At 45.1% G+C, this 21,902-nt stretch overlaps 1 protein-coding gene across 4 annotated transcripts in view; it reads right to left on the bottom strand.

Annotated features, from left to right (window-relative positions):
* Positions 1–21,902, bottom strand: part of MGMT (O-6-methylguanine-DNA methyltransferase) — a 148,928-nt gene that overhangs the window by 105,483 nt on the left and 21,543 nt on the right. The gene's annotated exons all lie outside the window — the stretch shown is intronic.

Raw genomic sequence — 21,902 nt, forward strand, 5'->3', positions numbered from 1 at the left:
GATTTGTATATCATCATTTTTGTGATAAATGTAGCTCTTGAACACAAAATAACCCACTATTCCACAGTATTACAGTTAAAACTCCTTCCCCAGTAAATCTGTACTACTGCTTTTATTACTACAAAGATACTGTATCTCGACTCCAATGCATTTCCCATTTTTATTCACGGAATAGGGTTGCCTGGTTGCCTTTTTCCATCAGGGAGATGCCTGTCCCCCTCTTCCACACCAGAGATGCTCCTCTGGTTTTGGGGGGCACAGGAGGAGCAGAGATCCCACCACAACATCTCCTTTGGATTCATTTCAGCCAAGGGGGTGAGGCAAACACAGTCATGCAAAATGTGTTCCAAACCAGCCATGCCAAGAGGCAGGGACTGCCCTGGTCATTCCTGCACATCCAAAATTAACCCTTTAGTTCCAGCAATGCTATTTCAGGTGTGTCACTCCTGCTCCAGGAGTAGGAAGCCTTTTAATTCATGGAGGATTGGAATAAACCAGATGCCTCCACCTCACCCCCTCATCTCCAGAAAGGGAAGAAGGGGCCATAAAACCCCCACAAAGGGCTGAGAACCACCATAAAACACACACGTTGGACAAATCACAGGTGGAGGTGGATGAGACAGAAGAAAGACATTCCAAGGCTCTGAGTAAATATCACTTCACAGAATCACAGGATATCCTGAGCTGGAAGGACCCACAAGGACCATCCAGTGCAATCCCTGACCCTGCACAGACACCCCAACAATCCCACCCTGTCCCATTGTCCAAATCCCCCTGGAGCTCTGGCAGCCTTGGGGCTGTGCCCACTGCCCTGGGGAGACTGGTCAGTGCCCACCACCCTCTGGGGGAAGGACTTTTTCCTGAGATCCAACCTAAACCCACCTGGGCAAACCCTCTTAAGTGGTGAAGTTGAAGAGCTCCCACCACCTCTGCAGAATGTCACACCTTTCCAGGTGCACCTGCAAGCTTGACAATTTATTTGGGCTATAACTTATTAAACAAGCCACTGAATAACCATAAGTTAGTAAAGAGCTCAAGTCACTACTAGCCTTGGGTTAATCTAAGACAAAGTCCCAGTGATGAGGGGCTCTAGTTTAAAATCCTTCTGAAAGGACCAGTTCACCTGACCTTACTGGGATCCAGTGGAGAAGCCAGAGAGCAGCACCACTGTGTGGAGACTGGTCCCACTGGATTCCCAGTCAGTCTGGCCAGGGCTCACAGCTCCAGGGAAGTCAAGAGGTGACTCCCTGCTGGCTCCATCGTGGGAAAAGGAGGCCACTGAGCTTTGTTTGCTGTAACTTAAGTGCAATTTTCTCCAGATAAATGGTGCTGAGCTGTTTCAGTGGGTCCATTTGCACCCTGAGTATAAATGGTCTCATAAGCTCCAAAACACAGGCAGGGAAAAGCACTGGCACTTGCCAAGGGATTGCCAAGTGTGTCCTGTGGGTCAGGAGTGCTCTGAGGGATGCAGATGTTGGGGCTCTTCCACCACACTCAGCAAAAGGGATCAAGATATTTCCACACCTGAAGGGACTAAATTGAGCCCAGAAGTAGAAAGGCTTCAGTGCTTTCCAGATGCCTCAAACCCCTCCACTCCACAGCTTGTTTTCCTGCCTTTCCTCCAGGAAAGCCCTTTCTACAGCATATGGACATACAATCACGGAATGGATTGGGCTGGAAAGGACCTTAAAGATTTACCTTGATCTGCCCCCCTGTCCATCCCCTGGGCAGGGAACACCTTCCACTAGACCAGGTCCTGACCACTGAAGGTTTCTTTGAGAGTCCCCAAGTCATACCTGGCCCCACGTGAAGGGACCTGCCTCAGCCCCTCAGCCAAATCCCACAGAAACACCTCAAAACATCAGTTCTCTTCTTCTAGAACTACAAAAGTAGAAAATTTCCTCATTAAAGGGTAGGACCAAGCAATAGCAGTGGAAATTCCTTAGCATTAGGCACAGAACAACAACACAATGTCAATCCGGGGGAGTTGGCTGCAGTTCATGCTGTCCTGCTCAGCTCCCTGTGAGCACACACTCATCCTGGAATGACCTCTGGAATGACCTCTGGAATGACCCTCTGCCACACACCTGCTGCTCTCTGCTTTGCCCATCAGGTGCCAGCCTGGAGGAATCCAGCACCGGGATCTGCCACACACTAACTCTGGAATAAAACCAGGGAAAGATGATTTCATCTTGCCACAGTGGTGGGAGAACAGACTGGGGAGCCAAAAGCTCTACTGGGGACAATGGAAATGATCTTATCATCAGGCTCCCAACACTGGAGAGCAGCACCAGAGTTCAGAGCTCCACCACGGACATGAAATGAATTTAAGAGGAGCACGAGCACTTTTCTCCTGGGATTTAGGACAGCTCAGGGTGTGCAGTTAAACCCAGGACACCAAAGTCTACACAGCTTATTAACAAAGCTGTGCTTCAATAGGTGGTCATTTAACACACATTGCCAACAAAATGCAACCAAAATATCTTTATACTGGAATTGTGTGTGCAGAACTTAGCCTGGTCCTGGTTTAATGGACTGTCCTGGCTGTTGGAATATCAAGGTCAGTCCTGTTTTTCCTGGTTCCTGTTGCTTCTCACCCTCCCTGCCCCACCTGGCCAGACTCAGGCCGTGCTGGGAATGCAGGAAAGGAGCTGAGCAGGCAAAATTACTCTTCTCAAAGAGATGGACTGGCAGTGGGAAACACATGAGATGTCCCTGAGAGTCACTGTTCACCAACAGCAACAAAACCCTGCAGACAGCTCAGGCCAAGGCATCAGACTTTGCCTATTTTAGCAGGAGTTCCAGCACACAGATACAAGGCTGACCCTGAATCCTTCCAACAGCAGAAGTCTGAGCACTCAGAATGCTTCATATGGAAAAAAGAAGTTAATTATTTACAGTTTGAGGGGAAAATTTGCATTACAAGCATTTAGAAACAAGCAGAGTCCTCACTGTATTTCAGTGATTAGCAAAGAGGGTCCTTGTGAAAGTGTAATTTCAAGACTGCTGGTGTCATGGGATCCACTTTTCCTTTACTTTTCCAAGTTTGAGGAAAAACCTGTATGTTACATCCTCTGATCCTTTCACTTGTTCAGATGGACATGTGCAAGTCCTCACAAAAGGGAAATCTCCTTCGCAGCCCCTTCGTGGCTTAAATGGGAAGAATCACAGGCACAGAGCTATAAAATCTGCCCTGATGTCCAAACCCAACAAATTTCCAAAGCAAATATCAAGTGTGGCAAAGGCCTGAAAGGAAACCTGAACCTTTCAACAGAGAAAAAGGCTGAAGTTTTTACTTCTCGGGGACTTTTGCCCATGATTAGTTTGTGCCTGTCACAACTGTCGAAACCAACAATTATTTCTATTTGTTTTTACATCAAAAAAAACCAACCAAGACACCAGGATTTGGCCTAGAGCAACATAACCACTGAGAGAATTTTTTTGCCAGGGTTCAATTTGCATGATAAACTGTTGTTAATAGATACCATCTGTTTTTAAATTTAGTAAAAGGGCCCATATTATACAGCTCATTACAAATATTACTAACTCTTAGACAACGACTCTTGTAAAGTGTGTGCTGGAGCTAATGAAGTAGAAAGCTTAAACAACAAATCATTTACAAGTTTTTTGTACAGTATTTCTAATGGAGGGAGTTGATAATCAAAGGAAAATGTAATCACTTATGTTAAGCAATCCATGGACTTAGTCAATGTAGCACAAACAGCCATTATGCAAAATTATGACATTAAAGGGAAAAAGACTATTGCAGACTTTGCATTTTACAATGGATGCTACACAGACTAATAACCTGGAGAGAATGAAACAGGTGAGGCCCCCACGCTTCCAAAATAGCATTTTTCCATCAAGTATCACCAAGATATTCAACCTGGCCTGAGATTTGCTGCCCTGAATTAGACCTGACACCAGTAACAAAGGGGATCCTGTAATGGACATGGGCTCTCACAATGCAGTGCATTAATGGGCATCATGGTGAACATAATCTGTCAGGAACAGTCACAATAAAGATGTTCACCTGATTAATGTTCCACTAGGCCTGTGCTTAATAATTTATATAATTTGTATTAACTTTCAAATTGCCATCACTGTGGTGAACAAGGAAAAACACACAAACAATTCGATATAATAATTTTGCCCAGGAAAACCTTTTCTGTGGCAATTAAAACTGGTGGGTTCACACAGGACTAATGGTTCAGGATTTACAGAGATGAATTAATGTGAAGCAAAGCTGTGCATTTAAACAACATACTAAGAAAATACTTCTAAGAGGTCATAAATACTTTATAAATTATATTAATATTGGTGTTTGGTATTACTGCATTTATATTCTTACAAACTGTGTTTTTAAATATTGCTCCCATAACAATGTGTGCTTCTATAAAATTAACAAACTTTTATAAAAGTGTCTCCATTAATTTCCCTGTACTTTGAACAGAGAAATAGTAATGTTACAGTACTAAAAAATGGTCATTCCACATTCATTGTCCTAATCCCTGTTTTCACACAAGGAATTCAGCACATGGCACAGTGAGGACGTGGGTATTGGTCAAGAATATCCTATGCTATCCTATCAGGATGATTAATGAAGGCACCTTTTTCACAGAATGTCAGACTCTGCCTTTTTAACAACTGACCTTTCATAGAATACTACTGAACTCATAATTCCACTTTTGTTCAGTTTCTTATTAGTGGAGTTAAAATTAATACTTATGGGAATGATGGCTAAGGTGATGCACAGTAAATCTTGGAGCACATCAACCTTCTGCACCGACTACCAGAGGAATAGCACCTGCATTTGTCTAGTTCAATAGCATAAGTATTCTACTAAAACTCTGTGTCCTTTTAAAAGACAAATTAGGTCAATATTCAACCCTCTCTCAAGCACAGAGCTGTACATATGGAGAGAGCCCTGCAAAGTTCAGATATCCTTGTGAAATAGTTAAACTGTACACAGAGGGGTTTGCATCTTGCTTCAATCTTCCAGGGTGACATGGACATTTCTGGGAGACATTTTGGCCACCCAGCCAGCCAGCCTGGTAGCCACAGCCACTCATTCCCAGGGTGGCCACCTTCATCTCCATGCCCTGAAGGACGTGCCTTCCAGCTGGGAGTACCAGCCCCGTGCTGTGCCACCACCAGGACTCTGAGGGAATCGCTGCTGCCATGAAGGTAACCCTGGGTTTTAAACCACCACACTGAAAAGCTGCCTGAGGGGAACAAATGACCTCATTCCACTGCTGTTCTCAGGGAGGGGAACCACAGTGGGACACCTCAAAGCACCAAAAAATTAATGCTGAGCGGGCAAATTCCCAGGAGCCATGTGAGTATCACACAACTGAGTCCTTTGGGGACATGCCACCCCTTGCAGAGGTCAGGACAGCACTCTGCAGATCCCCCTTCTCCCAGGATTGCCATCACTTCCCACCCAGCCTTCCCAGCTCCATCACGAGCCAGGGCTGGTTCCAACTCACCGAGATAGAGCATTGCTGTCACCTGCTCCATCCCTTCACTGTCCCACACACCACTGCTGTCACCTGCTCCATCCTTTGCTGTCCCACACACCACTGCTGTCACCTGCTCCATCCCTTCACTGTCCCACACACCACTGCTGTCACCTGCTCCGTCCCTTCACTGTCCCACACACCACTGCTGTCACCTGCTCCGTCCCTGCAGTGTCCCACACACCACTGCTGTCACCTGCTCCATCCCTTCACTGTCCCACACACCACTGCTGTCACCTGCTCCATCCCTTCACTGTCCCACACACCACTGCTGTCACCTGCTCCATCCCTTCACTGTCCCACACACCACTGCTGTCACCTGCTCCGTCCCTGCAGTGTCCCACACACCACTGCTGTCACCTGCTCCATCCCTTCACTGTCCCACACACCACTGCTGTCACCTGCTCCATCCCTTCACTGTCCCACACACCACTGCTGCCACCTGCTCTGTCCCTGCAGTGTCCCACACACCACTGCTGCCACCTGCTCTGTCCCTGCAGTGTCCCACACACCACTGCTGCCACCTGCTCTGTCCCTGCAGTGTCCCACACACCACTGCTGTCACCTGCTCCATCCCTTTGCTGTCCCACACACCACTGTTGTCACCTGCTCTGTCCCTGCAGTGTCCCACACTCCACTGCTGTCACCTGCTCCATCCCTTTGCTGTCCCACACACCACTGCTGTCACCTGCTCCTTCCCTTCCATGTCCCACCACTTGTCTCCCTGGCAATCAATGCCTTGTTTCAGGCTGATAAAGGCAATGGATACTGATGAAGGTTGACCACAGACACCTCCAGCTTATCACTATGGACACACCTACAAGGACAGAGGCAGTTCCAATGAAGCTGGAAATTCCACACCACACCACAGCAGTGCCAGCTGGACCAGTTGGAATGCCCAGGGAGATGTGCCAAAGCTGCTTCATTTCCAAGGGCTCACGTGCCATTCCATGCTCTGCTCCCTGGCACTGCCAAGCCACAGTGGAACTAAGAGGCGACTTACACAATTCTGAACCAGGAGAGAGTCAGTTTAGGTTGGATATTTGGAAGAAATCCTTCCCTGGGAGGGTGGGCAGGCCCTGGCACAGGTGCCCAGAGCAGCTGTGGCTGCCCCATCCCTGGGAGTGTCCCAGGCCAGGCTGGACAGGGCTTGGAGCACCCTGGGCTGGTGGGAGGTGCCCCTGCCCATGGCAGGGGTGGCACTGAATGGCCTCTAAGGTCCCTTCCAACCCAAACCAGTCTGGGATTCTGATTCTAAGATGCCTGAGCAAAAGCAGCTCAAATAAAATATGTTTAGTTACAGAAGAAGAACATTAAAAAGCACATGAGATTAAGATAAGAACATTCATTAACACAACGGGCTATATTTTTATGCCTTTTTAAACCACTGCCATCAACTCTTTTTCTCAGCTTTACACACTAACAGTGCTAAGCCCCAAAGCCAGAAGCTCCAGACAGTTTTCCAGCCTTGAAGGTATTTTAAGATGATAAAGATGTGAAACTTTTTATTGGTACATGCAGATCAAGATCCACGCTCCAGCTGATGGCAAACACTTGAGACCTCACACAACTGGCAGCAATTCTGTTGTACAACATGCAATAACCCCAGCAAAGTGCAGCTTAATTTTTCTCCACGCATTCATTCACATTCATGTGGATTCCACTCACATCCATTATGAGGGAAGGCAGCTGCATTATGGCCAAATATTGTACCTTGCAAATAGAACAGCATTTGCTGCTTCAGCCCATGCAAATCAAAGAGGGTTCCACCCTAAATGAGGTTTTCTGGAACAAAGAGAGAGGACATTGGGATGGATTTCAATCTTCCCCTAGAGCTCAGTATTTTTCTAAGGTCAACTGTGCTGTGTTTGAGCTGTTCCATAACTGGAGACCTGAAACCTGCTCCACAGCTGGAGACCTCCAGCCATGCATTGAACATTAACATCTATAGCTTGAAAACTAAAACCCACGAGTTTTGCACTAACATCTAATGCTTGAAAAACAAAACCCACAAGTTTTGCACTAACTTCTATAGCTTGAAAAACAAAACCCACGAGTTTTGCACTAACATCTATAGCTTGAAAAACAAAACCCACAAGTTTTGCACTAACTTCTATAGCTTGAAAACTAAAACCCACACATTTTGCACTAACATCTATAGCTTGAAAAACAAAACCCACAAGTTTTGCACTAACTTCTATAGCTTGAAAAATAAAACCCACGAGTTTTGCACTAACATCTATTGCTTGAAAAATAAATTTCAAGGTGGTTTTTGTTTAGGTGTTTCTTTTTCTGGAATCAATTTTATTCCCACACCAAAAGGAAAAAAAAGTTTCCTTGCTCTTTCAGGTTTCAGAAATGCCTTCTCACTGAGGGAAGGATGGATGTTCTCCCTGCATAACAAAAAACATTTTACAACTTTATCATGGTTGGGACACTCAGAGATTCCAAAAGAATCACCTCTGAAAAGCAGGGAAAATGTACTGAAATACTGAGTCATGTTCACTCAGGATGGGAAGTCAGGACTTAACAGGACTCCCAGGTTAGAAGTGCTGGATGAACAGAAAGGTATTTCCCCATTGACATTCACAGATGTGTCTCCTGCAGCCCAAAACAAAGCAGACCTTCCAATTCTGTAATTCTGCTCTGACAGAACCTGCAGTTGTGTGAGTGAGAGTTCCTTGGTCATAAATTACCCTAATTACTGTGGAACTTTGATAACAGAGTGATAGAGCTGGAAGTCAAGCATGGAGTGAAGACAAAGTTACAATGTGAATTGACACAGAAAAAGTAACACAAAGAAGTGGCAGAATTGGTAGGATTTAGTTCATTATTTCAGCAGTGCTATTATTTAATAAATTAGCAAGTGCTCATTCTGATGGTTCTTTTGAAGATTTCAATAACACCAGGAATAAAGATGCAGCAAGTTTTTGGAATGAATATCAATAAGCAAAAGGATATAATTCATAAATCCCTTCAGTGAGCCAAAGGCTAAACCCACCCAAAGCAGCTCTTTGCTGCCACTCATGTACAAGCTACAGGACATCCAACAACAAAACCCAACAAACTATTAGTCCTAAAAATCATTAGAAGTGACTGTTGAGGTGACACTGCCTTCAAAGTGCAAGTTTTTACTCTACATGCATTTTTGTAGCCTATAAAGAGTTCAAAATTTCAGATCCACATCAGAGGGAAGCTCAGAGCCTGCACAGCACTATCAGCAAGTACAAAGTGTATTTTTATTTTCCTTCAGCTTCATTATACCTGGAGGTTGTTTTTTGGCTATTTGGCATCTTTTGACTGTGATTTATCATTGCTTCAGACAAAAGATTCTTTGTTCATTCCCAAACTACCTGCACGCCCTGGATATCATACCTACCACGAGTGGCTTTTTGTTCCTGTCTGCTTTTGTTGTTGCTCTGAGTTCTATGAAAAGGAGTTCCAAGACGTATTTCCCAGAACAGACAGGAAGCAAGACACGCCATCACAACCCTGAGGATATCCTCTGTTTCACACTGAGACATAAATCTTAAAGCCCAGAGGACATCTGCATAAATGAAGAGCATCTGGACAACCTCAGAGCCACAAGCAATATTACCCACACGCTGCAAACTCCTGACCTGCAGGACCTGAGAGCTGATCCCCACCACAACCAAGGCCACAGCAGAGGGAAAGGAGACCTGGTTTAACACACAAGTTCACAACCAGAGCAGCAAAGGCAGAAAAACCCTCAAAAAAATGGGCAAGAAATCAATGAAGTCCCTCAGAAGGACCACACCCACCTGGTTTGTCATCCCTGCCACCATCAGCAGGAGAAATTAAAGACAATTACTGCTTCAAAGAATTCAAGTAGAAGTGGAGAGAGTCAAGACAGTCCAAGGTGCAACTCAAAGACCAGGTCAGTGTGGACTTTGGAATTTCAGAGGTATAAACAGAAGACATTTTCTATATTCTCCAGGTGCCCACGTTGGCATTTAAAATTAGAACCAACTCTTTCCAGAGGTGATGAACATTCATGAGCTGCAAGAATGACTCCTTCCAAATTACTGAGGTATTACAGCCCAAATTGTCTTAATATGAGCTGATTTATATTTATGGCCAAGTTTCACACAGTGTTTAAACTTTCAACAACTCCTCCCCTAAGTCAGAACTTGAAGAGTTTAAAAAATAAGGCAGGAAAATATTCTCCATCCTCCTTTGCCATTATACCCAGGAATGTCCACCCCAGGATGTTCAGGGCTGTTATCCAGCTAAAAGTTGCATTTGGGGAGCACAGTTTTATTTTATACCATAAAAGAGATAATCAGAATACAATCAGAGAATCACAGAGTCATTGAGGTTGGAAAAGGACTTGAAGATCATCAAGTCCAACCATCACCACCACCATGTTCAGCACTAACCATGTCCTCAAGTGCCACATCCACATGTTTTTTGAACACTTCCAGGGATGGTGATTCCATCACAGGAGCTCTGGGTCTAATGAAAGAGCCATCAAAACCTTGGTGTCCTTCCATGATGTTCTATACACTAATAAATGCAGCTCCTGCCTGATGGCCATGAGAATTCCCAGGGAGCTTTCCATGTTTGGCATGGACTGATCCACCCAGGAATCACCATTTTTCCAGGGAGGTTTGTTCTCTTGGGCAGCAACCTGTGATATAACCCTGATTTCACTTCTGGGAAGCATTCAGACACTTCCTACTGAAGCAGGAAGGACCACAAGAGCATCTCACAGGGAACTTTTAAGGCCTGCAGTATCTTCAGCGTCTAAAATAAAAAAAACCCTTGAAATATCAGCTTATTGTCCTGACTCTGTGAGAAAAACAATCACAAAAAACAACCTGAGGATCCTAAATTTTCATAAAGTAGGCAGCCTATCAGCTTGGCCCTGCCTATGTGATGAGAAACATATAAAGTGTAGTCCAAGAATGTGGAAAAAATAGTATTTTTGAACATTTTCCTTCAATTTTGGAGAGGCTTTCCATCAGGAGTAGAAAGTGGTCAGGGGTTTTGCAGCTAAAACTCTGTAATCAAGCACTGGAGACCATTCCTGACCACAGGAATGACCTTGGCAGTGGCTGCCCAGCATCTCTGGGATAAGATCTGTGTGTATTTTAAATCAGAATACAACCCTGCATCCCAGCACCCAGGAAACAATAACCTCCCCCACCTCGTGGGCTGTGACACTGATGGAGCATTGCCAGGAGCAGGATGCACAGAGAGACTGTTCATCATCATCATCTGAGCACAAGCAAAACCCAACTGTGGACTGACAAAACCGAGGGGATGTGCATCAATAAAGCAGAGGAAAAACAAATGACAGCAAAACAACTGACTAGGAACCTAAAGGACAAAGTTTCTCACTTAATCTCATTATTTCTTCCTCTGAACTAGCCCAGGCAGGAGAAAAGTCCTCTGCAAAATTCCTGTTTCACACCAGGCAATCCTGACATGTCTAAATCTGTATTATGATAATAAGAAGAAAATAAAACACAATTTAAAAATCTCAGTACAAATGACAAGCCACATATTAGCAGCCTACAACAGTGAGCCTCTCAAAGGTCAAAATTAATTAAAGGAATTGATAGCTGCTCAAAATCTAATTGCATTAGCTGATCACAACATTTACTCAGAAACTGAGAAGGCATCAAAAAGTTTTTATCACCAGCAAGTGCTCATTTTAATAAGCAACAAGGCAATTATGAGTATTTATAACTTGAAGGATTTATGTGCACTGAACAACCTTAAATTCTTCAAAAGCCAAGGGGAAACTTGTTTGTGCTTCACCAGAACTCAGGAGAACCAGCAAAAGTGGGCTGGTGGAGTTGATCTGCAAGATGTCCATCCTTGGAATCATCCTCATTCCATCCTTTAAGGAGTAAGTGTTTTAAGGAGTTTGAAAGTTCAATTTATGTAAGGCAACTACTGATAATTCCAATAAAACCATCCTGATACTGAAGAGGTGGGACAGCTCCCAGTTTTCCAGGCAAAGAGATGACAGTTCTCCATCCCAGGGTGAGGTTCCTCCCACCAGGAGATGTGATCAGAACCTGAACATTCTGATGCAAAATGAGAAGAAGATGAGATGTGCTATGGAAAGAACTACTAAATGTTTAATGTGATCTGCAATTCACAATTATTTCTTAAGTGTCTTTTTCCCAATAACTTTTTCCACTGCATGATCTCGGGGAGAGGATAACACGAGATGCTGCTTTGGAATGAGTTACACATTTCCCCTGCTTTACTTGAACCTCACAATGCCCCCATTATTAATATTTTTCCTCCACAAAACAGCACTAGCCTCCCAAAGAAAAAGTCCTTGACCAAAATATCAGAGGATATTAAACTGAGAAGTGATCTACTGATGCAAATCATTAAATCTATTTGCATTTGCTTACTGAACCCTAACAGAGAAATTAAACTACATAGTGTGGGAAAAGAGCTGGTTTTGCATGGTTAAAAGGAGACATCTTGGAAGATCCGAGCTCTATGTCATTAATTTTCCTTCTTCCCCTCATTAACAAGTAAAATGTTTTCACTGCTTGAAAAGTTTTAATAAATAGGAAAAAGCAGGGCAGCTGACATAAGTTTTTAATGTAATATACAAGAGCTTTTAATATTTTTACATATATTAATGTAAAAGCTAAAAATAAATGTTAAAAGGTTACATTTGTGAAGAAAGAAAAATGGCATTTACAGTTTCAGGGGAAGGTTTTAGAATTTAACTCCTTCTCTCCCAGCCTGGGGTTCTGAGGAGCCCTTCCATTTCCCTGGAAATCCCTGGATTGCAGAGCTGAGCCAGTGCAGCAGTGCTGGGGCTGAGGATACACATCCCCTCCCAGCTCAGCTCCAGGGGGATTTATGGCACTTTGTCCTACCCAGTCTTAAATTCTTTTTATAGAAGGAATTAAGGGAGGCATTTTAAGAACAGCTGTAATTAGCACAAGCTCTGGCAGTGTGTGATCCTTGAGTTTCACTGAAATGAGGGAGCCAAAGAGGCCAACAAAGACCAGGTACTGCAGCTGCTGATTCCAGATGGAGCTGGGAAAAGCCACCCAACACCACCTATCACCAAATGACCAACAGGACCCTGGGAAGCAGCACAAGGAGCAGGACCAGCAGGAAAAGCCACCCAACACCAATGGTCAATGGGACCCTGGGATGCAGCACAAGGAGTGGGACCAGCAGGAAAAGCCACCCAACACCAATGGAACCCTGGGATGCAGCACAAGGAGTGGGGTAAGCAGGAAAAGCCACCCAACACCAATGGGACCTTGGGATGCAGCACAAGGAGTGGGACCAGCAGGAAAAGCCACCCAACACCAATGACCAACAGGACCCTGGGATGCAGCACAAGGAGTGGAACCAGCAGGAAAAGCCACCCAACACCAATGGCCAATGGGACCCTGGGATGCAGCACAAGGAGTGGGACCAGCAGGAAAAGCGAGGGGATTCTCCCCCTCTGCTCTGCCCTTGAAAGACTCCACCTGGAGAACTGTGTCCAGCTCTGGGGTCCAACAAAAGAAGGATGTGGAGCTGCTGGAATGAGTCCAAACAAGAGCCAAGAACATGCTCCAAGGGCTGGAGCCCCTCTGCTCTGGAGCCAGGCTGGGAGAGCTGGGGGGGCTCACCTGGAGAAGGGAAGGCTCCAGGGAGACCTGAGAGCCCCTTCCAGTCCCCAAAGGGGCTCCAGGAGAGCTGGAGAGGGACTGGGGACAAGGGATGGAGGGACAGAACACAGGGAATGGCTTCCCACTGCCAAAGGGCAGGGATGGATGGGATATTGGGAAGGAATTCCCAGCTGGGAGGGTGGGCAGGTCCTGGCACAAGGTGCCCAGAGAAGCTGTGGCTGCCCCATCCCAGGCCAGGCTGGATGGGGCTTGGAGCAACCTGGGCTGGTGGGAGGTGTCCCTGCCCATGGCAGGGGTGGCACTGGATGGGCTTTGAGGTCCTTTCCAACCCAGCCCATTCCATGACTGTGCAAAGCCCTGCAATCCCACACTCCTGTGCTCAGCTCTGTTCACAGCATTTGCACAGTGAAGGCTCTCCAGGTTGGTATTACAGACACTCGTCAGCAACACTCGGTGCAATTCAATTCTCTCCCTCAAGGAGAGCTGCAAGAGGGTTCCTGTGATCCAGGTGGGTGTCTGTGCTCACACCCCACTGTCTAATCCCAAAATACCTCTGAGGCTTTAAATTATTCTCAGCATTATCTATATATTTACTTTTTTTTGAGGACCACAAAAGACAGAGAAAAACCCAAGAAGAGTTGCAATATTTAAGAACACCCCCTAATTCTGGGACATAATAGAAACATAATCCATGTCATTATGCAGCCCATTTTCCCATCCTTATAGCAAGGATTTGCAATGGAAAAATGCTCCACTGCATTAATCTACCTCTGGCACAAGAAGTGGAAAGGTTCCACTCAGGGCCTGAATTACAGAAGAGTTAGTAGAGATACACAAGGCACAGTATTTGTGGCACAGAATAGGGCAGGGCAGCAGGAAAGGATTTATTTTCTGAGTAGTTTCTTGAAGAGCTGATGCTGCATAGACAAATTCTCACACTCCTCTTTGGTGAAGTCATTTTTCAGCACTATTATAGCTCTACATCTTCTGCACCAAAAAAAAAAAAAGGAATATTTGTGGTATTTTCAAGTGGGTGTCTGCACAAGTTATATTATCTAATACAGTCTGCTGTTATTTTTGCCATTTTAAAATATTAGCCCTGCAAAACCTGATCACTGGGTTGTTAGAACTTGTCTTGCTTCAGGAGACTTGGCCAACCATGAGGGGTTACAAACACACACCAGTGGAGCAGCAAAGCTCCTGCACACTGAAAAGGGGCTCTCAGTGCTCTGACATGGCATTGGGCACATTAACATTCAGGTTTGAAAGCATCAGATTAAGTGACATGGATAACTGCCCAACAGCAACTATGGACTGGTTTGGGCTGGAAGGACATTAAAGCCCAGCCAGTGCCACCCCTGCCGTGGGCAGGGACACCTCCCACCAGCCCAGGCTGCTCCAAGCCCTGTCCAACCTGGCCTTGGACACTCCCAGGGATGAGGCAGCCACAGCTTCTCTGGGCACCTGTGCCAGGGCCTGCCCACCCTCCCAGCCAGCAATTCCTTCCCAATATCCCATCTAACTTTCCCTCTGGCAGTGGGAAGCCATTCCCTGTGTCCTGTCCCTCCACGCCCTTGGAAATGGTCTCTCTCCATCTTTCCTGTAGCCCCTTCAGGCACTAAAAGGTCACAATCAAGTCTCCCCCAAAGCTTCTGTTCTCCAGGCTGGACAATCCCAGCTCTCCAGCCTTTCCTCATCCATCCCCCTGACCATCCTGGTGCCTCCTCTGGACTCTCCAGCAGCTCCCTGTCCTTGCTGTGCTGGCCCCAGGGCTGGGGCAGCTCTGCAGGTGTGTCTCACCTGGGGGGTAGAGGGGCAGATCCCCCCCTGCCCTGGTTCCCCACACTGGGGAACCAGCCCAAGGCATTCCTCATCCACCATGCTGTCTTTCATCCACCAAAAAAATCACAATTTTGGGGGTTTTTTTGCATAGAACCCTCAAAAGGTTCTCAGCCAAGATTTCAGGACAAAACCACAACTGAGGACTTGCAAACCCCAGTCCTACAGGAATGCTGCAATAGTGGCTGTGACAGAGAACAGGAATGCAGCGGTGCTGTCAGGAAAAAACTCAGCTAAAGCCCAGTATTGATTCCAGTGGAGCTGCTCAAGATTCACTCCAGTTTAAGTGAGAGACAATGTGGGTTTTGCTCACCATGCAGAATTCAACTCTCCATCCACACCTGACAGCACAACTCCTGCAAACCATCTCTAAAGGCATCTGAAACCACACATTTGACCTGTACCACCTGCAAGGCTTTGGCAAAGTCTCAACTCTAAAAACACACAGGAAATTATTTTGTTCAAGTTTTTGAAACACCATTTCCAATAAAAAGTTTTCTTGGCTTGATGCAGCATAAACAATGTGGAGCATCTCCACAAGAAACTATGAGAACCCCTAGCCCAGTTTATTTTTAATAAAAGGAGGACTATGCTATATAATAACTCTTCCTGCCACATCCACTGAATCTGCTGAAATAAAGATTGATGCCTGGATATTTGTAGAGACTTCTACCAGAGAAGGTAATATTTCTTTTTTCCTTTCTTTCCTTTTTTCAAAAATATATTTTCCTGTTATTTTGAAGTAACAAGCATCATCTCCTTACTACCCAGCAATCTGCATCTTTTGTTTCCAAGACAAGTGACAGAAAACTCAATGAGCTTTGTGAGAGCTTCGTGCCACAAGTTAAAAGATATCTGGAAATAAAATGTTTTGAAAGAGAAACATGTTTAAGACTGACCTTCTTCAGTGACTGTTCTACACAGGCACCCAAACCAGGCTTTCACTTTGCTCAGTGGTATGAAATCCAGTGTTGTTGGGATTGTGAGGGGTTAAAAGGCAAGAGACATCTAAAATCCTGTGTGGAGTGGTCCAATGTCTTCAGATCCCTCCCTGCAACCAACTCCCAACTGGAGCTCTGGGGCCCTCAACACAGGAAGGACACTGAGCTGTTGGAACCATTCTGGGATTCTGTGACTCCCATCCCATGCAGCCCAGACCTCAAAACTCATCTGCTTTAATTAACACCAATAAAAGATCCATCTAATGAACCGTTTCCCAGACACTGTAAAAGGTAATTAAACACCTTAAACTACAAAAACCAGGAAAGTTCTCTGCAAAACATACTTTGATCATCAATAAGTACAGCCAGCTTGGGTGATTGTGGCAGTTACAAGCACTGGCAGGGAAGTGATGGAGCTGAACCTGTCCACAGTCACAGGTGTAAAAACACAGAACCATCAAGGCTGGCAAAGACCTCTGAGATCACCAACCATCAACCAGCACCACCATGTCCCCCACTAAACCATGTCCTCAAGCTTGAACACATCCAGGGCTGGTGTCTCCAACACCTCCCTCGGCACCTGATCCACTGCTCCACAACCTTTGTATGGCAAAGTTTTCCAACCCAAACCTGCTCTGCCCAGCCTGAGGCTGTGCCCTCTCCTCCTGTCCCTGTGCCCTGGAGCAGATCCCGACCCCCTGTCCTGGCTCCCCCCTCCTGGCAGGGATTGCAGAGCCAGAAGGTGCCCCCTGAGCCTCCTGTTCTCCAGGCTGAGCCCCCCCAGCTCCCTCAGCCCCTCCTGCTGCTCCAGCCCCTTCCCAGCTCCATTCCCTGCCCTGGACAATGTTTCCTTGCCTTGCTTCCACTCTACACTTAAACCTCACCCCAAACCCAACTTCTTTACTCCAAGTGTGTCTGCCTCATTCAGGTTTCATTCTATATCATTTTAAACAGAAAATCTCTGCTGTTACACAATAATTTTAAGGAACAGCTGAATGGGGACAAGTGGAGCCTCTTCGAAGCCACATTGCCAATAATCCTCTCTTCACATAAGTCACAACAGATGCTGATGGTAAAGCAGAAATGTATTCAAAGCAGCAAAGTAGTTGCATACCTACCTCCTTCAGAGGGTTTTTAGTGTGCCCCTGAGCTCCACTAAGTTTCTTAGCCTTGGTGGATGCTTATTGGAAAAATAGGAGGAGTGGCACTCTCCCAAATGCCTCCCACTTGTGGCATCAAAGTGAGATATCACTCACAGTAAATTTTACAGTATGAGGAATGAAACAGTTAGCAAAGTTGACATTTAAACCATCATCACTGGCTATGATTAAATACCTCAGAGATGAGCAGAGTGGTTCACACCTCTCCAAGTTATTGTTCTAAGCTCTTATCAGAGTCCGGACGCCGCTGCATCCGCTGCCTTTCCACACACTTGAGATTTTCTTTGAGTCTGAAATAGCTGGAAACCTCTGTAAGCTGAGATTCTGGGGAGTTTCTGATAATGTTACATGGCAGAGATTGACTGAAAGCCTGGCCAACCTCTTGAACTGCAGAATCACCCTTAAAGGTTTAGGCAGATTAATAATACACGAACAGCCAAGCTGGCTCCTTGTTCCTCCTCCTCTGATCTCCCTCAGTAAGATGTAGGGAAATGAAACACCAAAGAAAATGGCAAACAACCTGCAAGAAATGTAGAGGGCAGATGGGACCCCACTGCTTCCAGGAGTCTCTTCACAGCATAAAAGGGAAGTCTGGGGTATTCTGACACCACCAGGAAAACATGAGTTTGGACCATTCAACAAGAGCAAAGCAAGTCAACCTGCCTGGCTCCCCTCCTCAAACAGCAGGAAGCATCCAACAACCTCTGCAGCCTCTCAAATCTAAGTTTAAATCCCTACCAACAAACACACAACTCCCAGTGTCCGTGGAGATGGAGCAGACCACCTGCACACACGGTCTCCTGCAGGAGATGGGAGCTCAGGAGCCTCTGCCAAGATCCAGCATTTCCAGTGTGGAAGGTCAGGACCCCAGAGCCAAGGGGTGACTGCCCCCAGATCATCCACATCTTGGAATATCCCATCTAAGGATGGCAGTGACAGGGAACAGCAGCCCAGCTGAGCTCTTAAGTGGAAAAACTCAACTTCTGATGGTGGCATCCTCAAATCCCAAGGTGGATGTAAATATTAAGGTTCTTGGCATCTCTTGGGATCTGAGCTCACTCCTCAGGGTGCAAATTTAATTTTCTTTTCACACACACACACACACCAGTCCACAGCACTATGATGGTTTTCATCACTCCATGCTCAGTAGGACAGGATTTTCCAACCACACACTGGAAGCTGCTTAGTTTACCTCAAATTCCAACAGCCCTTTCACTAAAATCCTCCAGTCCTCACTACTTCCCTGCCCCAGCCCAGATAACCCCTGCCCCAGGCTGCCCAGGCAGGGAGCTGGGAGAACCAGGGCACTTTTCCTGAGGGGACAGGGAACTCCTGAAGGAATTTGGATTTCTGCAACACAGGGAAAATCTGCTGCCATCCCAACTGCCAAGTCAACACCAACGTGTTTCCAAAGTATTTTGTGCTGGAAATATTCAGCAGAGGGAAACTCATGGGTTGTGTTCCTGCTCAGGGAGGTCACGAGTGGGATCCTCTGCTCTCCAAGAGGATCACTGATCCCTCCAGCTCTGGAATAAGACAAGGCTTCTGAAAACAGTCACTCCAGTGTGGGAACACCAGAGCCAACAGTGGAAAAACAAAAACAAATGAATTCTGACACTCCAAAGCTGCCAAAGACACTTAGAAGTAAAATAACAGTGAAAAAAAGTGTTTCTTTAGGACCTGAACAAAAGGAGTTAAACATTTGCAGTATTTCATGTAGGAATGTTGGAGAAAACTCGATCAAAACTAATCCTTAGATTTGTATATACTGAAAGAAGAACTACAACACCTGATGCACTACTGTGTGTGTGTGTATATGTATTATATATATATATGTATATTCATTTAAGAGTGGGACTCAGTGATCCTTGTGGGTCCTTTCCAACTCAGACATTCAGTCATTCTGATATATATAGATATATACTTTATATACTTTTAGGGAGTTTTAAAAAATATGACATGTGAAGCTGAAGTTATCAGAAACAGAGGAAATTTATAAAATCAAGGTTCATCTCTGGTGTATTTCCCACCCCACTTTACAACCCCAAAGCAGCTCATTTCAGAAACAGCCCAATACTGAGTGTGCAGACTTGAGTCCAACACGTGAATCTGCTCATGGTGCTGTACACAGGTTACAACTCCTGCCCTCTCTGTGGGTATCAAACACAAGGAATTTGGTTATTCTAAAGCTATTCCAGCTCTATCTCCAGTGTTTCTTCCAGCTCTATCTCCAGTGTTTCTTCCAGCTCTATCTCCAGTGTTTCTTCCAGCTCTATCTCCAGTGTTTCTTCCAGCTCTATCTCCAGTGTTTCTTCCAGCTCTATCTCCAGTGTTTCTTCCAGCTCTATCTCCAGTGTTTCTTCCAGCTCTATCTCCAGTGTTTCAGTGTCCACCCACAATTTCAATACGAAAGCAGAAATAGGTGATTTCAAGACACTGTTTCATGTTAACCAGTTATTAGCACTGCAGAATGGTTAGAAATAATTGTAGTCAGCATGCAGTAAATGAAAAATTCCACAGTCATATGTAGCTGAAATCTCACATTTATTTGTGTGAGATGTTATGCATATAGACATGTAGAATCACAGGGTGGTTTGGGTTGGGAGGGACCTCAAAGCCCACCCAGTGCCACCCCTGCCATGGCAGGGACACCTCCCACCAGCCCAGGGTGCTCCAAGCCCTGTCCAACCTGGCCTGGGACACTCCCAGGGATGGGACAGTCACAAGACAGATTTAAAAAGCCTAAAGGATAAAGATTCCTCCTCTCCAAACAGAATCCACCCCGCTGTGACGTGCCTGGACTCTCAAACCCCATCAGCTTCCCAAGCAGCAGCACCACCTCAGGTTATTACAATTAGTTTCATCTCATTAATAGATCAATTTCTTTCAAGCATAGTGAAACTGGATTTTACTTTGTTGCTTCTCCTTTTAGGCTCCATTATAGTCTGTGTTCTTAAGTTTTAAGGAGAGCCATCACCGAATAGGTTGTAATCTCAGGTGATTAATTGCCCAGCATTTTACAAGCTGTAAAATAGAGCTGAGATCTCCACCAAGCGATTATGTCATTAACCAGACGCTCTTATCAGCCTTCTCTACAACTACCAGCTTTGTCTGACAGATTGCAAGTCTTAAGTATTTATATATTTCAAAGGTTTACTTATTTTTGTTGTTAAAAACCCCTAAAATCTATATTGATTGTTACATGTAATTCCACACGAGAAGTCCCAAGCACCGTGGAGCAGAATACCAATATTTATTACCAGACTTGTGCTCATTATGGTTCTCTCTGACAGGGGTCCATTAAAATCAATTTTTATGTTTCTTATGTTTTTTTTTTCCCCCACCCAATGTTCTTACCATGGTGTTTATTAGCCAGTTAGGAGAAACACCAGGCACTGCTTTGTTTTTATTTTATTCTGTCGAAAATAATGAGGCCAGATTTAACAACTATTCACTAGCAATGAGGAGAAGAGATTAAATGTTATACTTCAGCACAAACATTTACAGATGGCTCTAAAATTTTTAGAACTTTATCAGTGCTAAAGACAAAAGGAAACCCCACCTTTCTTTTCAGATTTAAATTCTCCAAGTAATCATAAAAATAAGTTCTTCTTGCCTTTAACTTCCGAGTTACTCAGGAGTAACAGTTCCTCTAATACAACAATTTTTTGCTTCTAAATTATGCAACGTGAAATTAAGTGTTACCAAGATGCCACCAATGCCTCAAAATGAAGTCAGCTCACCACTGAGAACACTGAAGATCAAGAACACAGAAAAATTAAAAAAACCAGGAAAAGGATCCAGACTGTCCAACTTCTGCTTGAAGATCTTAAGAACCTTCACCCAACCAATGTGGTCACATTACAGGTGAGCAAACAGCAGTTCTGGGAAATAAAGAGAACATCCATCCCTCAGAATGGCTCTGAGAGCCCCAGACTCTCCTGCTGTCCTTCCACCCACTCATTGGTGTTTCCCCTTCTCCAGGATGACCCTCACCTGCTTGCTTGGTTGTTCCCCAGCTCTGCAGCAAAGGCAAGTTCCAGCCTTATCTTAAATACACTTTATTTCCATTGCTCACCAGCAGAAATGCAGCACTGAAATCAGCCTCTGAAGAAACTCTTATTTCCATATCACTGGAATTGGTCAAACTGTCAAATCCAGAGGCTGGAGGGGTTTTGTACCACAGGCAAAAGCATATTTCAAACCACACACATTATGCTTTATATTCCTTATTAATTTTACACACACTTCAGTCACAAGGAGAATAAAACAGGAAAACAGAAAAGGAGACACTCTGCAACTCAATGGAGAATTTCAGAAGCAAAAACGTGGAGGGAAAAGGAAACAATGTTGAGAGAAGGAAGCCAAAACTTTTTGAGTCTTGTCAGTAAAAGCATTGAGGTAACAGACTGTGGGAAAACTGCAAATTCATTACCAAAAAACAACTGAAGGGACCAGACTTAAAGAAGCAGTACTGATATCTTTGATTTTGGCAGAGGAGTGTGGCAAAGAAATTTGGAATCTGGGGTTTTTCTGGCATCTTATTCTGAAAGAAATCAACATTTCTTTCTAAAAATGCCACTGAGCATTTGCTCACAAGTCAGGAAAAAGCAAAGACCTGCCCAGGACAGATGGACTTGAGCAGATTGAGCAGCACTGACATTCCACAGTGAAATGCATCGATGCCTCCTCAACCAGGCCTGGATCTGAGGCATCACCTCCACTGCCACGAGGCATCTGCTTGGAATTCCAAAGGCAGAACAGCTCTGGAAAACCAGCTAAAGCTCTCACAAGCACTGCACAGTAATTAAA

The sequence above is a fragment of the Pithys albifrons genome, chromosome 9 (genome assembly GCF_047495875.1).
Source record: "Pithys albifrons albifrons isolate INPA30051 chromosome 9, PitAlb_v1, whole genome shotgun sequence".
Taxonomy (NCBI): domain Eukaryota; kingdom Metazoa; phylum Chordata; class Aves; order Passeriformes; family Thamnophilidae; genus Pithys; species Pithys albifrons.